Below are 13234 nucleotides of genomic sequence, written 5' to 3'. Positions count from 1 at the left end.
ATGCATTCATCATCTCCTTCAATGTTCGATTCTTCCTCTCCGCAATTCCATTAGATTGTGGAGAGTAAGGGGCAGTTGTTTGGTGAATAATGCCATTTTCCAAACAAATTTCTTCAAAAGGAGATTCATATTCGCCACCCCTATCACTTCTTATCATTTTGATCTTTTTGTTTAGTTGCGTTTCAACTTCACTCTTGTATTGCTTGAAAGCATCAATTGCCTCATCTTTACTATTAAGTAAATAAACATAGCAGTATCTCGTGCTATCGTCAATAAAAGTAATAAAATACTTTTCCCACCGCGAGATGGTGTTGACTTCATGTCGCAAATATCTGTGTGAATTAAGTCTAAAGGACTTGAATTCCTTTCAACGGACTTATAAGGATGCTTAGCATACTTTGATTCCACACATATTTGACATTTGGAATTAATGCAATCAAATTTTGGCAATACTTCTAGATTTATCATCTTCCGCAATGTTTTGAAGTTTACGTGACCTAAACGCGAATGCCATAAAGTGTTTGACTCAAGTAAGTAAGAAGAAACATTCACTTTATTGATAGGAACTGCTATTACATTTAGCTTAAAAAGGCCCTCATTTAGGTAACCTTTTCCTACATATACATCGTTCTTACTAAGTACAACACTATTAGAAACAAAAATACATTTGAATCCATTCTTGACAAGAAGTGAGGTAGACACAAGATTCTTGCGAATTTCTAGAACATGGAGGACTTGATTTAGAGTTACTATTTTTCCTGACGTTATCTTCAACGCAATCTTGCCAACTCCTTCAATTTTGGCCGTAGATGAATTTCCCATGAAGATTGTCTCGTTGGGTCCTGCGGGGGCATAAGAAGAAAATAACTCCTTGTTAGCACAAACATGGCGGGTGGCTCCAGAATCTATCCACCATTCTTTTGGATTTCCTACCAAATTGCATTCAGACAACATGGCACATAAGTCCTCCATTTCATCTTCAACCATGTTAGCTTGATTCTTTTTCTTCTTATCATTCTTGGGCGCACGACAATCCACGGCCTTATGCCCAGATCTTCCACAGTTGTGGCAATTACCCTTGAACTTTTTCTTGCTTGGGTAATTCTTTGGTCCGTAAGCCTTCTTCCTCTTCTTATTTTGTGGCGCCTCCTCAACAACGTTTGCCCCTATCATTGTCGAGTTTCCACGTGACTTCTTTTCAGCATTTTTGTTGTCTTCTTCTATCCTCAAACAAACAATCAAGTCTTCTAGTGTCATCTCCTTCCGCTTGTGTTTAAGATAGTTCTTAAAATTCTTCCACAACGGAGGTAACTTTTCAATGAAAGCAGCGACTTGAAAGGCCTCATTTATGACCATACCTTCAATAACAAATTCATAATTAATAATAAGATAAATCTTATTAATAAAATTATTGATTCGGGTCATACCTTCAGCAAGGAGGTCATGCACAATGACTTGTAATTCTTGGACTTGAGTTATGACGGACCTAGTGTCAATCATCTTGAAATCCAAAAACCTTGCAGCCACGAACTTCTTAAGTCCGGCATCCTCAGTCTTGTACTTCTTCTCTAGTGCATTCCATAATGCTTTTGAAGTTTCCATGACACTATAGACATTGTACAAGCCATCTTCCAAACAACTCAATATGTAGTTTTTGCACAAGAAATCAGAATGTTTCCATGCTTCAGTTACAACAAGTCGTTCATCATCCGGAGTATTTTCAGCCATGACCGGAGGATCCTCCTTGATGAAACGTTGCAAACTCAACGTAGTAAGATAGAAGAGCATCTTCATTTGCCAACGTTTGAAGTCAATACCGGAAAACTTCCAGGTTTTTCTGCCGGTGCCATAGCATGAGCTGGAGTAGAACGGCTTGTAACAGCAGCAACCGTTCCCGCAACACTTCCATTAGTTTGGTTTTCATTCGTCATATTTCTGTAAAGTTGAAAACAATACAGAACTTGTTAATCAGTGAAGTTTTTGATATCTTCAAACTGAATACCAAACCAACCATACAACACGTAACAATGGTGAAGTTTTTATATACTTCAAACCCGTACGTTTATTATTCCGGCAAAGTTTTTATGTACTTTAAACCGGACAGAAACAATTATAGGAGTAGAAAGCAACAAGGCTTTAATCTCCAACAAAGTATAAAGAAAACAGTTTAATAATCAACACAGAAACGTTAGTAATTAAAATTCCTTAAGCTTGTGAGCGTAACTGTGTTAAAACAAAAAATCAGAAAATTGTTAGAAGAATAAAGAAATGTATAAAATAGTAAAGAATCAGAAATATTCCGAGTCCACAATTTTTCTTGTGCGTCCTTAAGGAATTTTAACCCCCTCACACGTTGCCAAGGTAATGGATTAAATCCTCCCAGGATAAAACGGAATAAACCTTCCTGCAACAGTGGCAATACAAACTGCAGGATACCAACGAACTCAAAGAACGGAGCAAAATCACACTTACGAATTTGAGAAAGAGAGACTGCGAATTAGGATGCAGTATATTCAGAAAGAAAGAAGTTCTGGAGTGTTTTTCGTGTTTAGAATATGCAGCCTTGCCTCAGAATTTATAGGCAACTATCAGAAGAGGTGTCTGGAAAGGTGCCTTTTCAGAAAATACACGGCATGCCGCGGATCTACCGCGATCGCGGCAGAACCGCGGCTAGAGAGTCTCTCTAAATCTGACTGCCGCGATTCTACCGCGGTCGCGGCAGAACCGCGGCCAGCAAGGCCCTCTGAACTTTCAGCAGGGTTCTGGCGTAGTTTCAGCAGCGATTTAGCATTTAATTAATTATTAAATAATTAAATAAATTTTTGTCCAAAAAATAATCTTATCGATCGATTTGACAAAGCCGAAGCCGAAGCCGAAGCCGAAGCCGAAGCCGAGCGAGCGACGACGACGGCGCGAGGGTTCATTCTCTTCAACTCCTTTTAAGAGCTTTAAGAAGTGAATCTATATATAAGCACACAAATGTGATTGTCCCTCACCAATGAGGGACAAAGTGCAAGACAAAAGTTCACTTCTTCAAATTTTCATTTTCCCTCCATTTTATTTCCCTCAATTTCCAATTTACACTTCTTCTACTTTAAAGCCCAATGACTTAAAGTCTAACAGCCACTTGGCTTAATGTGGAAGCTTTTTCCTCTCATTTTAATATATATATATATATATATATATATATGCTCAGGTTGGGTCGGGGCGACCCCTGGGCTACCCCTCCAGTAGTATTTAATATACTTCTCAATATATATAACAAGTTTGAGCAAATTTTACTAGATTTTGCTGAATCTGTATTATTTACTGCACATTCGCCTCTAAGCATGTACTACATGAATATTTACATTTGTTCTTGATATCTTCGAATGTATTTAGGTCTACGAATCTACAATCATGATTCGCAAAAAATTAGTTCTTAATTTAGTTCTAACAATCTATAATCAATATTTATCGAAAATCACTTCTGAATCATTGTTAATGAACTAATTAAAAGTTGGATGGTGACAAATCTATATATCCGTATATTTACATAATTGTAATCTTAGGAGACGTGACATAGTACCTCATAAACCAGCAAAACTACTATTTTTCATTTTTTGTTTACTTTCTATTTTAGAAAGCAAAGGTTTCTTTAAATGATCAAGTGATAAAGAAAATATTTTGGCAAGATGGCACAAGTTAATAAAGAAGAAGGGTTAATTGACAAATAAATTGTTTTGAGAGGTAAATTTACGAACTCTTCAAAAGTGCAAGGGCTTTTTCTGCACTATATTAAAGCTCCACTCTTCTCCCATGTCAAGCCCGGAGAACCCTAGTTTTCACTTGGCCGCCGCACCCCTTTACTGCTATTAGCATAGTAATACTGGTATGTGAATGCCCCGTTGTTATCCTTATGATTATTTTGTTTTTTCTTACCGTTTACTTGTTGAGTTATTTTATTGTTTTCATTATGCAGGGTTGCTAACTTGCTATGTTGAGTGTTTGATTGTCTGTTAAGGCTGCTAAAATGTTCTCGTGTTATCATATATAAATTTTTCTGTGCAAATTTAAGCCAAATCTGGTTGTGCTAGCCACAAACTTTTTTATCATTTCTTAAGATTTGTTGAACTCCAAATTGCGTTGATATATCGAATATTTTGATCCTTTTTGTAAAAGTTGGAGTGTTTTTTTAAAATATATGTAATACATTTTTCAGGAACTTGCTTTCTTTATTTTTCAGCATTTTACATGGTTGTGGGTTGCAGAGGTTTTTGTGTGAAACACGGGAGGCGAGTATACATGCTCTTTTGATGGAATCAATTATCAAATAAGGGCAACAGCAGTTTGATATTTAATGAACGCTTTATGTTTCAAATAAAACCTTCTGCGATCCATAACCATGTTAATTTTGGGACTAGAATTTTCTTGTCCTCAAGTGTTGTAGAATAAGAAAGCAAGGTTTCAGATGTTTGTATAATATTTGCAGCGTAGTTGAAGTATAAGATCCATGCATTGTTCGGATTAACTACGATGTATCAAGCTTACACTTTTTCACGCTGCATCTTGTTATTTTTATTGTTATTGTGGTTAGCTTCTTGATCATGGACAAAACATTAGAGTATCAAAGAAAAGTCACAACATGCCGTTGTCTTTGATGCAAAAATTGTGTGCTCTCACATTTAAATTAAGGTATTAGGTATTCGACCAATAATTATTTTGGAACAATCTTCCTTTTGTATGGTTGTGGTTGTTGAAGGACTCATGTGAACAAGGAGTTGAAGTGCAAAATAACAAGGAAAGTGTTAGAAGCTACTTGGTGTACCTATAGAAACCATCATCCAAGAGAAAAAAATACAAGGAGCCATGTTGCAATCTTTCGCATGTCGAAGAAGACACTTTTGTTTCTCATAATTCCTTCAGCCATCCACAACCATATCAATTGTGAGATTTTAATGTTCTTACTTATCATGTGTTGCAAAATAAACAAAGTATGACCTCAAGCTATTTTTCAATGCCTATAGCTTAGTTTGAGCCTGTCTTTTCATATCACTTATAGTACATAATTTAAAATTTCTCCCACCTTGTTTTTCAACTAAAAACTCTTCCCACCTTATACTTGATTTATTTCTTTTTTGTGTTTTTGCAAGTGACTCAACTACTAAAACAACCGAAAATGGTGGGTTTCATATCGTTTTTTGCAATTATCTCCAATTTCTTGTGCTACAGTTCCCAATGCCTGTCTTTATAAAAATTAAACTCAGAGGCACCATATTCCTTGAGAAGAGATATTTATTACCGTATTTGCCAATATCCTTGTTGTTTGGTTTGAATACATGTTATGCTGGGATTAGTTATGTTGGGATTATTTATACTGAGATTAGTAACCAAACAAAGAATGAGTCGGTACTAAATTTTTATTCCAGGATTATTTTTGCTTATCCATCATACCAAGTTGTGGTATTTTTCATTTTGAAATGATCTGTTGTGGTCATAATATGCATCAATGCTCTAAAAGATAACCAACTATTCTTGTGATGGTTATTGCTTACATGGAAACCAAGACTATATTATCAATACTTGGAGAATCAAGATTCCCTACAAGGTAGCTTGTTTCACTTGGCTACTAGCAAAGGAGGCTGTTTTAACCCAAGATAATCTCATAAAGAGAGGGATCTCATTGTGCTCAAGATGCTGAGACAATTAGCCATCTATTTTTACATTACAAGATAACGGACCAACTATGGAAAATCTTTCTTAGTCTCAGGGGTATTTCATGGACAATGCTTGCCTATACAATTATTGAAGTTCTTTTCAGTTGGGATGAAGCTGGAGCTAAAATAACAAACAGAGATAGATGGAGGACTGTCCCAGCATGTATCTGGTGGACAGTCTGGAAAGAGAGGAATTCTAGATTTTTGTAGGACAGAAGCAACTCAGTGCAGAAGATCAAGCTTAGTTGTGTTCCACTCTTTTGTTTTTGGTGTAAACAGATTTACACAGAAGATATTGTGTCAATCTTAGATATTCTAGGGTCTTGCTAACATACCAGTTTTCTTATTTGTACTTACCTGTAAATATGGTTTTCAGTATAACCAATGTACTGATTTTATTAATATATACAAATGTTATCAGTTAAAAAAAAATAAAAATACTAGGAGATTCTGGATTGGATGGCCATGTCAGCAGGAAAAAGGATTTCCACGCCTTGTATTGGTGGATTGTTCAATTTAGGAATGCTCTTGTATCATTTCCCTTTGAGGACAACCTGTGCCTACTGCTTGAGTATAACATATTGTAGAATTCTAGCAAAAGCAATATAGTGATCTCTTCAGGTCCCTCATCCCTCTGGTATATTTAACATTATGTTTCTGGGCTGCATGTTAGCAATTTTGTTTCCATCTGCAAAGTTATCTACTGCTTTGATGTGAGATGAGAACTCTCATCTTTATTCAGTTGTGTATATTATAAAAATACAGTAAAAAGGGAAAGATATAAGTGATGGCAACCTTATTTCTTTCCTTAAAGTAATAGATTTCTAGTTAGAAGTCTTAGTTTCGTGGCCAAGATAAAGCAACCATGTTAGCTTAAGCCTGAAGGAATTAGGAATGAACGGCCTGTGGTATTTTCATGACTAACTGCTTCAACAGGTAGAAAACACGGCTCATCTCAAAATGAAATTGGGCAAGTCAGGGCACTCTCAGAACCTCTACTTCGAAATGTGATATGTAAGAGTGAAGCTTCACTGGAAAATGATTTCGAAGACAAAAGGGCCAATACAAAGTAGCTTTGCTTTATACATGATGCATGTTTCACTCTACGGTTACAATGTTCAATGGCTGCTAGTTGTGACTATTTCTGCAGATTGTTTCGGGTGAGATGGGTGATGCCAAAATCACGAAAAGATCCTTTCTGCTGACTGTGGAGGGATATATACTTGGCCCATCGGTCTGGAAGATCATCTAACGTTTGTACATTCTTATAATTTTAAGTATTACCAGTGAATGGTGCAAATTGCATTTTGATATATGCCGTAGATAGCCTGGTGGTGGTTAAACACTTAAACTTACAACTACCACTTGAAAAGAAATTGTAGAGGGTGTGCTCCTTTTTTTAATGTCCAGAACTCACTTATTGCTTGGCTTTTAAAATCATCTATAGACCATTTGCTTACTGTTTTTTTGCTGGTGCGGCGATGCCTAGCTTGGCACTCTTGCTTTTTTTGGTCATTTAATTAACTTAATTAGGATGAATTTTGGACTTGAGATTACCTTTTTGGTTTTATGTTTTAAATCAAGTAGGTCCATGAATCTACTTCTCATGAAATAAAATAAAAAATCTCTCGCATAAGTAGTGTTGGTTATGCAATACATAGAATACAACTTCTCTAATAGTTGTGTACATGGTTCATCACCAAGTCAATGAGAGTTTTCTATTATCTTTTCTCTCATTTCACACTCCCAACCTCCATTATTCAATTCCTGATGTAGCTCCATTTCAGGACTCTCTCTCTCTCGTTTTAAGATAGGAATTCTCTAATTGAAAAGTAAAAACAAATTAAAAATAGGAAAAGTATGCATCAAACTTCAAACTTAGTCCGAAATAAAAACTACTACTACTTCAATTGATATCATTGGCCTTCTTATTCCTTACTTAACATAATTTGCACAATGGAAAGATTTCAGTCAAGGGATCTGATATCAATCATTTGAAGTTGGTCTCTCTTTATTCATTCCCACTCATTTTGAAAAAATCAACACTACTAGCTCCGTCGGTAGTCTGATGGGTACTTTCGGATGGGAACAATTTGTTGTAGGCCGCTGTTAAAGCCACATTTGTGGTGCTAAAACCACCATCAAGAACGAGATTCATTCCACTCACATATTTGGAATCATCACTTGCCAAATATAGCACTGCTTTTGCCACCTCCTCTTCATCTAGTAAAGCTCCTTTCAAATTTCCTCCTCCTGCAACCATTTGTCCGCCATTTGTCTGTCAGCTATTCCAAGCGCATTCAATACAAGTTGTGTGCTAATGTAATGAGGAGAAACACAATTAACTTTTATTCCATACTTCCCTAATTCGACTCCAATGTTCTTGGAATGTCCCAAAACTGCACCTTTTGATGCAGAATATGCGTGCGGGACTAGACCAGAGACCACAGTCGCAGCACTTGCAGTGAATATAATGGAACCTTTTTTAGCCGGAATCATCACTCTAGCAGCATGTTTAGCGCAAAAGAAGGCGCCAACAATGTTTACATCGAACACGGTCTTAATTATGTCGTAATCGACTTCTAAGATGCTAGAAATTGGCTTACCTCCTATACCAGCATTACTGAACATTATGTCGAGCTTACCAAATTTGGCAATTGTTGCATCTACAACATTTTGAACGTCTGATTCAACAGCAACATTGCAGTGGACAAAGGCTGCGTGTTCTGTGCCAATTTCTTGTGCTAAGGAAGTTCCGAGCTTGTCCTGAATGTCTGCAATTGTAACCTTTGCACCATGTTGAACAAATAGCCTAGCTGTGGCTGCTCCTATGCCGCTAGCTCCACCAGTTATTAGTGCTACTTTACCTTCTAGCCTGTCAAATACGAGTAAGATAGTTTACTACCATTTTATTTCTAAGGAGAAGAAGAAGAAAGATGATTACTACAAAACTAAATTAAACGAGAACCTTTTGGCTATTGGTGATGGAAGAGAATAGCTGGCCATTCATTAGTATATTTTTTCTGTCAAACCCCAAAACTACAATTCTCTGAACTTCTCAAATTTTTGACGCACATTTGCACTGATGCGTCGCACTGTGTTACGCATTGTGTGAAACATTAGTACAAATGTAGTAGCCCTTGCGCTTTCTTCAGACTTTCTTATGCAGTGCCGGTCCATGAGCACCATACGCGATCCCGATTTAATTATTGAGCTTTTACTCAGACTTCAAAGCTCCAAATTATTCGATTTAGCTCCAGAACATCTTCTTAACTCGGAATCAACTCCTACTAAGCATAAAACACGTAATAAGTGCAAATTACCATCTTTTAAGATCAAACACAAGTAAAATACAGTAATTAGAGTGTAAACTAGTCCTAAAAAACGGGATTCTAGCCTCCATCAACACCCCACATTTAAACCATTCTTGTCCTCGAGCAGTCAAACTGCACTTCGCATTGAGACGACCTTTTTAAACGACTCTCTTAACTCATCATACCAAGAATATTTAGAAAGACTAACCACTCTAACATAACATCCTTGCCTCAAGATTTGACTCAAAAGCACCACGCATTTTCACAACCAGCTCACTTACACTAACATAGAGGTCAACAACATTACCTTTCCTTTCGTGAATCAAGTGCCCTCACACAACAATAGAGAGTATTTCCACACATGATAAAATGTAAGAACAATTAGGAACTCAGATAGAAAGAATTTGCTCACTCTAAGAAATAACATTCATATGTCACAAGAGACGCACCATAGGCTCGCCCATAGTGTAATACTCTACTAATTGAGCTCATTCAGTCAAGGATCAATTTAGGACTTTATTTGTCTTTATTTGGTTGTAATGTAGGATGCGGGAATACACACACACACACACACCTCCCTAAGCAATTTAATACATGCAATTAACCATTCAAAACCCCACACTTTTGTCAAATCGTAAATTCACTTTCATATCAATATACGTCAACTATCAACTTCTTTAAGCACAAATACCTCAAGAGTTACCACTATCAAGGAATATTTTTCACAATAATATGACTACTTTATTTTTCTTTTCTTTTTCAATTCAAGTGGCTCTTACCTTTTCATAATAATGTACCTTTCTCCTATTTCTATAGTTCCACTCAAAAGCCAAACTAACAGCCCACACTTTACTTTTACAAATTTCATAACAAATTCAAGTGCTCACGAGAGGTAAAAGGTTAAAATAGATGGTCAATCCAAACAAATGGGTAAGGCTTGTAATGTGGTTACCAAAGAAACAAGATTATAGGCTCAAAGGAGTTAACTAAGATACATAACAATTAGGTGGGTAAAAGCATATAATTGGCTCAACAAGGAAATGCCTATATTACTTCCAGGACTGAATAAAATTACTATTTCACTTTGCAAACACACAGGGCAAGTTCTAGACATCAACCGACATGCACATAAAAACACAAAACCTCACATACACCTGGAACATAACACATTTAGGACCAGACTCATCAAGACACTCTAGTCAAAGTAGTTAAGCAAAGTTAAGATCATACAATTTAAGGTACTTATACAAGAGTTAAAAATTGACCCTAAGCGTCACAACTAAAGCACTTACTATTCTCAAGCATAATAAAGTCATGATATATTGCTTTCATCTATCCCAATGACACAATATTTTCTACTCCTAAGGAAAAAATAGAACTAACTACACCCGGTTCAAGTAAAAACCCTTGAAAAAGAATTGCGGCACAAAGAAAAACCAAGGGGAAATCATTAGATTAACTAACAAAAGAAGGAAAAAAATATTAAAAAAAAACAAAAGAAAATATTTTATTTCTTTTTCCTTCGACTTTAATCCCTCAAAAAACCTGTCGATGATATCCATCTTCGGAAAAAATCGAAAACTTCAATTTTATTTACTAGTTCTATATCCAACTCCTACAACTAGCGAAAAGAAAACTAATATGCATACATACATACAAATATCCCTCATCCCACACTTTAAGTTGTGGCATGTCCCTATGGCACACAATTAAAAAGCATAAGGTAAAGAAAACATCCCTGAACATCTAGTTGGGGTCTGAGTCAAAGTCGGGCTCCATTCCTCGAGCCCGAACTAATGCACACATCCATGCAAATACCTTCTTAGAAACCTTATTTAGATACACCACACACATATCTTTCTCGCTCACCGCAACCTTCTCTTTCGAGCCCTTTACTTTTCACTCAACACTTGCAGTTGGTTTGTCCTTTTGTGCCCCCTTTGCTACATCCATCTTAAAAGTCACGGTATCCTCACCTACTCTAAGCATGAGTTTTCTTTCGTGTATATCTAATATAGCTCTACCTGTTGCTAAGAATGGTCTTCCTAGGATGAGGGGGACCTCCTTGTTTTCCTCCATATTTATCACTATAAAATCCACAGGAAATACGAAGTTATCCACCCGAACTAACACATCTTCCACTATCCCCTCGGGTGTTATAGTCATTTGGTCTGCTAGCTGCAAAGATATGGGTGCAGACCTTATCTCTTCAATCTCCTTCTCCAGTTTCCTGTGGATAGATAGAGTCATTAAATTAATTGAAGCACCAGAATCACATAAGGATTTATAAAAATTAATAGTTCCTGAAGAGCAAGGTATAGTAAAACTCCCTAGATCTCCACACTTTTGTGGGAGTTTATTTTGCAATATCATGTTGCAATGCTCTGTGAGCTTTACGAGGTCTCTCTATTTTTCTCTTCTTCTTACGGATATCATTCAAGAAATTAGCATAAGCAGGCATATGTGAGAGCATTTCTGTGAATGGTAAGTTTACACAGAACATCCAGAAATCTCTCAAACTGATTGTCTAGCTCTTCTCTACTTAGCTTTTGGGGGAAAGGTAGAGCTGGCATGTATTTGCTTTTTTCAGTCTCATTAGTATTTGAATTATCATTTTGGTTCTTTTTCTGAGATCTAATATTCCCCTTCTTCTTCAAATCCTCTTCTACCATAACTTCTCCTTCTAGAATAATGTTATTTTTCTGCTGGCCCACAATCTCCACCTGATTCTCAATCAGCTCATCCTTTTGCTTTGCTATGGCATCCTCCAACTTGTTCCCACTTCTCAAAGACACTGCATTTATTATCTCTTTTGGATTTCTTTCAGTATCACCAGGGAGCATTCCTGGAACCTTCTCAGACATTAGAGTAGCTAGTTGCCCAACTTGTCTTTCCAGGTTCTAAAAAGATGTGCCTAGTTCTTTGATAGCTGCACCATGGGCGTCAAGCCTCTCATCTGTCTTGATAATGAAGGCCTTCATTAGATCTTCCATGCTAGACTGATTAGATTGTGGAGGCTGATACTGCTACCTCTGCTGGTTTTGAAAGCCTGTGGCCCTTTGTCCCTGGGGTCTAGAGTTATTTTGTTGCCATGGGTTCATGCTACTACTTAGTGAATTCCAAGAAAAACCTTGGTGCCTCTATCCTATAGGATTGAAATTTTTGCCGCTCTGGTATTTTCCTCTATCAAAGATTCCCACATCATTTACCACTTCATATGCAACTATGGCCTGCCAATCATGTGTTGGATGACCCGTTCCACATAAATTACAAATTGTTGTTGGTTGGCTCTGGACCCTCGCTACGGTCAGCTTTCTTATCTTTTTGTCTATAGCGTCTTGTTGGGGTTGCACCACTGTATTGTAATCTACTTGATGAACCCCGAGTGATCTTTTTCTATCATTACTCTCAGTCGGCCACTGGTTGGCATCTTCAGATAGCTCATCAAGAATTGCCATAATCTCCTCAGGAGTCTTCTTCATTAAGGGACCTCCAACTGCAGTGTTCCGAGTTCATCATGAGGGAGGTGTCAGTCCATCCCAAAAATCATTGAGTTGCATTTACAATTCAATCCCATTATGCTGACACTTCCTTACTATCTCCTTGAATCTTTCCCAAGCCTTGAAAACTATTTCAGTGTCAGTCAGGCAGATGTTGTGAATCTCCCTTCTGAATTTCACTGTTTTTGTAGCTGATAAGTATTTGTCAAGTAAATTTCTATTTATATCTTCCCATGTTCTGATTGACCCAGTTGGTAAGCTACGAAGCTAGTGCTTCATATCATCCTTCAGTGAAAAAGGGAATGCTCTTAAGTATACTACATCTTTTGACACTCCATTGTATTGGTAGGTGTTCATGATTTCCTCGAAATCCATCAAGTCAGTATTATGGTCCTCATTCACCTTCCCTCCGAAGACACATGTGTTATGAATAGTTTGAAGCAAGCATCACTTCATCTTGAAATGGTTTGCTGCTGCTGGTGGAGGTATGACACTGGATAGTCCCTGATATTAAATTGGTCTTTCATAATAACCCAAAGATCTACCAGGCCTAGGCACTGCATTCTCGAACTATTCTTCAATCAAGGGTCAACATATATTGAATCTTTGACCCCCATCCTCGTTGACGGTCTCCTCAACACCTCTACGTGCTGCCTCACTTGCTATCTGTGCATCTTCCTCTCTCTGTTGTGCTTCCTCTCTTGCAGCTAAATCTATTTTTTCC

At 37.1% G+C, this 13234-nt stretch overlaps 1 long non-coding RNA gene and 1 pseudogene across 1 annotated transcript; one reads left to right on the top strand and one right to left on the bottom strand.

The window, feature by feature from the left end:
* Positions 1-3631: 3631 nt before the first annotated feature.
* LOC104223881 (uncharacterized) lies at positions 3632-6134 on the top strand. The gene is made up of 2 exons (XR_710232.2): positions 3632-3871; positions 3962-6134. It is a non-coding gene; the product is annotated as an uncharacterized lncRNA (long non-coding RNA).
* A 1573-nt stretch (positions 6135-7707) lies between these two features.
* Positions 7708-8702, bottom strand: LOC104223880 (short chain aldehyde dehydrogenase 1-like; annotated as a pseudogene).
* Between the last annotated feature and the right edge of the window lie 4532 nt (positions 8703-13234).

Source organism: Nicotiana sylvestris, chromosome 10 (assembly GCF_000393655.2).
Source record: "Nicotiana sylvestris chromosome 10, ASM39365v2, whole genome shotgun sequence".
In the NCBI taxonomy this organism is placed as follows: Eukaryota; Viridiplantae; Streptophyta; class Magnoliopsida; order Solanales; family Solanaceae; genus Nicotiana; species Nicotiana sylvestris.
This window is presented reverse-complemented; position numbering and strand designations above follow the sequence as displayed.